Source organism: Engraulis encrasicolus, unplaced genomic scaffold, assembly GCF_034702125.1.
Source record: "Engraulis encrasicolus isolate BLACKSEA-1 unplaced genomic scaffold, IST_EnEncr_1.0 scaffold_42_np1212, whole genome shotgun sequence".
NCBI classification, from domain to species: Eukaryota; Metazoa; Chordata; class Actinopteri; order Clupeiformes; family Engraulidae; genus Engraulis; species Engraulis encrasicolus.
Window position 1 is genome coordinate 637,618 of NW_026945731.1, and position 5,000 is coordinate 642,617.

Genomic DNA, 5,000 nt, shown 5'->3' on the forward strand with positions numbered 1-5,000 from the left:
ACGTTTGCAGTGCTTACAGCACGTGGATGTTTTTGAAAACATATGTAAACTGTAGGCTAAATGAAGCATCTCGCTGTCTGTGCGATGTCAACTGGCCTGGGACAGTCTGGTGGTTTGGCAGCAGTAGGCTACAGAGAGTAGCCTAATGTGTCGTCTTCAAGATTAACTTTTATTATAAAAGCAACTGTCTCCAAAAATGTAATGTAAACTGGCGTCTGCGTAACATCCAGTGAGAGAGATTGTGTCGCTCCATTTTCAGTTTGTATTTGCGTGGAATATGATGCTTGAACCAATTGGAAGGGGGCCCCCCTCCAGATGGGGGTACTTTGACTATATTGTCGATGCGCTCGCTGTTCGGCAATTGACATTTTCACGTTGTCGCAAACCTATTGGAAGGGGGCCCCCTCGAGCAAGGGGGTATTAGGGAGGCGCTGTCGCTTCCCTCGCAGCAGAGCCCTTCATACAGGCGACGGTGCCATATTATGAAGCTATTTAAAATCGTCACTGCTGTTGGGTACATAACCTGTCGTCCTTGGGGGCCCCACCTACCTGGGGGCCCTAGGCAACTGCCTACATTGCGTACCTTAACGCAACGGGCCTGTGTGTGTGTGTGTTTCAGCAGGGCAGGGGTGGGGTGGGTTTTTAGATAACGTATTAGGTCTTCTTCACACGGTTTTAGTTTTTAGATAAGGTAGCCATCACAAATTTTGGTCGTTTTTGATAAGGTAGCCATCACACATTTTGGTTGTTTTAGATAAGGTAGCCATCACACATTTTGGTTGTGTTAGATAAGGTAGCCTTCCCTTCACACAGCTTTAGTTTTTTAAGCCTTTCCTTCACAAAGCTTTTCTGTGGATTTGTATGATGTCTCTCAACAAACCTCTACATGCTTGATGGAAGATCTAAGAAAGTGTTGTAACATTGCCTTGTTTCTTTAACATGAACTGTTTGGAGAATAACTGTGTCTGGACTCCTCTGAAATACAGTAGACCTACTACACTTTTAAAGGATGGCGTGTATACAAAACATCCTGTATCGAGTTAGGCAAATGTACCAGCAGCATCGTGGCCGGAGACACAGGACCAATACACCACTTAATGGGGTTAAGAACATTATTATTTATGGAACAGAATTGGACATTTTGTTATGATATTATTATTTTTTTTTATTATAGTACATTTTCCATTTCTCGTTCTGTCATTTGACCAAGGTGCGTATGGAAAGAAACTGTGTTCAGATTGAATTTCTTAAGTGGGTTGAAATATATAATTAGGTGGCAGCCTCCCAGGGGAAATTCACACTGAATCCAAAACAGGCAAACAGGCAAACCACACGATCAAAGGCTCCAGGGAGGTGTGTGTGAGAGTTTGTGTGTGTCTCTGTGTGCGCGCATTTAATCTGAAAGCCGTCTCATAATAGAGAGTCTAGCTCAGCATAATAACCACATGCACAGACTCAACTTTCTCTCTCTGTACTACCTTCTCTCCTCCCCAAACCCCCATATTATAAACCCCCATATTATAAACCCCATATTATAAACCCCATATTATAAACCCCATATTATAAACCCCCATATTATAAACCCCCATATTATAAACCCCATATTATAAACCCCATATTATAAACCCCATATTATAACCCCCATATTATAAACCCCCATATTACTAACCCCCATATTATAAACCCCCATATTACAACCCCCATATTATAAACCCCCCTATTATAAACCCCCATATTACAACCCCCATATTATAAACCTCCATATTATAAACCCCCCTATTATAAACCCCCATATTACAACCCCCATATTATAAAGGCCCATGTTATAAAGGCCCATGTCATACATGTGTGGGTGCTATGGTGTCCATGTTATATGTGTTGGTGCTACTGTATGGTGCCCATGTTATAAATGTGTGTTTGCTATGGTGTCCATGTTATAAATGTGTGTTTGCTATGGTGTCCATGTTATAAATGTGTGTTGGTGCTACTGTATGGTGCCCATGTTATAAATGTGTGTTTGCTATGGTGCCCATGTTATAAATGTGTGTTTGCTATGGTGTCCATGTTATAAATGTGTTGGTGCTACTGTATGGTGCCCATGTTATAAATGTGTGTTTGCTATGATGTCCATGTTATAAATGTGTGTTTGCCATGATGCCCATGTTATAAATGTGTTGGTGCTACTGTATGGTGCCATGTTATAAATGTGTGTTTGCCATGATGTCCATGTTATAAGTTTGTGTGTTTGCTATGGTGCCCATGTTATAAATGTGTTGGTGCTACTGTACGGTGCCCATGTTATACATGTGTGGGTGCTATGGTGTCCATGTTATAAGTGTGTGTTTGCTATGGTGTCCATGTTATATGTGTTGGTGCTACTGTACGGTGCCCATGTTATACATGTGTTGGTGCTATGGTGCCCGTGTTATAAGTGTGTGTGTTTGCCATGATGTCCATGTTATACATGTGTTGGTGCTATGGTGCCATGTTATAAATGTGTGTTTGCTATGGTGCCCATGTTATAAATGTGTTGGTGCTATGGTGCCATGTTATAAATGTGTTGGTGCTACTGTATGGTGCCATGTTGTACGTTGCAACTGTATGGTGCAGTGTTATAAATGTGTTAGAGAGATAAAGAGAGCGAGAGTAAAAGCAAATGAAAAAAAAATCCATGCACAGCAGCATCAATGCCAACAAATCTTTGGCTATCGATCAGCAGCTCTGGTTAGCCTGCTGTGATTAATGCATCATAATCAGATAGCTCATTCAGGAGCGCGCACACACACACACACACACACACACACACACACACACACACACACACACACACACACACACACACACACACACACACAGACACACACACACACACACACACACACACACACACACACACACACACACACACACACTGAAACCCAAACATCATCCCCTAACACAAAAACACACACACACACGCACTCACACAGACAAACACCGCCCCTCCCACATACACACTCACACTGAAGGCAACTCCTCCAACAGTCCAGATAAAGAGGAGACCCCATGAATACAGAGAACAGACTGTGTACATGTGTGTGTATGTTTATGTGTGTGGATCTTTGTTTCCCTGTGTGTGTATTTGTGTGCGAGAGTGACTATGTGTACGTGTGTGCAGGATTGTCAGGGTTGCTGATAGCCTTTCTGTTCGGTGTGTGTGTGTGTGTGTGTAAGAGTAAGAGTAAGAGTAAGAGTAATTTATTTGTCACATACAACCCTAACCTTGTGGTCTAGCTTGCAGTGAAATGACAGTTCTGGTTAACTCCATAGTGCAGAAAGACTAACAAACAAACAAATAGAGTAGGGTAATTGTCCAGTCCATAGCTGAGAAGGTGGAATCCTGTGTGGAGGCGTAGATCAACGCAGACAGTAGTCTAACGACCGTAGACAGCCGCAGTCTCCTGGAGGGGGGAAGCGCTCTTCCGGGTTGGATAAATTGCGCTCGCAGGGTGACAAAAACGGCATCCTCGCACTTGCCGTTCACCAAGATGTACAAAATTTCCGTGAATATCCGCTGACATGGGAAAGACGTGCCGTCGGATCCATTTTTTCCTCCAACGACTCCCGGCCGGAATGCGCATTTCGTCTCCATAGTAATTCCATTACCGCTATCAATTGAACTGGACACCACGGTGAAATTAATCAAACTTTTACATTGACGCACCTTTACATTGACGCTGTAGACAGCACTTAAAAGTGCTTTCCATACATGCGGTCATGAATGTAACAAAATTACAAAATAAATATGGTCAAATTCCATAAAAAATAAGTTAAAAGAGTTGCACGGGAGCAGGAGTTACCAGATAGGCAGCCGAACGACGCGGCGCCATGTGTGTGTGTGTGTGTGTGTGTGTGTGTGTGTGTGTGTGTGTGTGTGTGTGTGTGTGTGTGTGTGTGTGTGTGTGTGTGTGTGTGTGTGTGTGTGTGTGTGTGTGTGTGTGTGTGTGTGTGTATGTGTGTGTGTGTGTGTGTTGCTGATAGCCTTTCTGTTTAGCGGGTGTGAATTGAATAATAGTCACTTAGATGGGAGTGATCCATCGCTAAGCCCATTAACAGGCCTGGAAGAGTGAGAGCGCCTTGTTTCTCTCTCTCTCTCGCTATCTCTCCCTTTCTCTCTCTCTTTCCATTCTACTCACACAATCCCCACTTTCTTTCTCTCTTCCTCTCCCCCTCGCTCTCCTCCTTCTAGACCTTCACTCTCCTCCCTCTCTCAATCCCTCACCTCCATATCTCCACCCTCTCCCCTCCATCTATATTCTGCCTCTCCACCCTCTCTCCTCCGACTCTCTCTCCACCCTCTCTTCTCCAAACCTCTCTCTCTCTCTGTCCCTCTCTCCTCATCTCTCCCATCTCTCTCTCTCTCTCTCTCTGTCCCTCTCTCCTCATCTCTCTCTCTCTCTCCCCCTCCTCTCCTAATTTCTCTCTCCCTCTCCCCCTCATCCCTCTCCCCCTCCTCTCCTCTCCTCTCTCCTCTACCCCTTATCCCTCTCTCCTCCCCTCCTCTCCTCCTCCTCTCCTCCTCTCCTCCCGTAGTGTGTTAGATTGCTAAATCAATGAGGCTAAATGGACCTGCAGCGGAAACCATCTAGTGTCCTCTCACCAGGGCTGATGGGAACACACACACACACACACACGCACGCACACACACTAACACACACACACACTAACACACACACACTAACACACACACACACACGCACACGCACCTGCACGCACGCACGCACACACACCACACACACACACACACGCACCTGCACGCGCACTCACATACACGCACACACACACACACACACACACACACACACACACACACACACACACACACACACACACACACACACACACACACACACACACACAAGCACGCGCACACACACACATTCACGCACACACACACACACACAAGCACGCGCACACACACACATTCACGCACACACACACACACACACACACACACACGC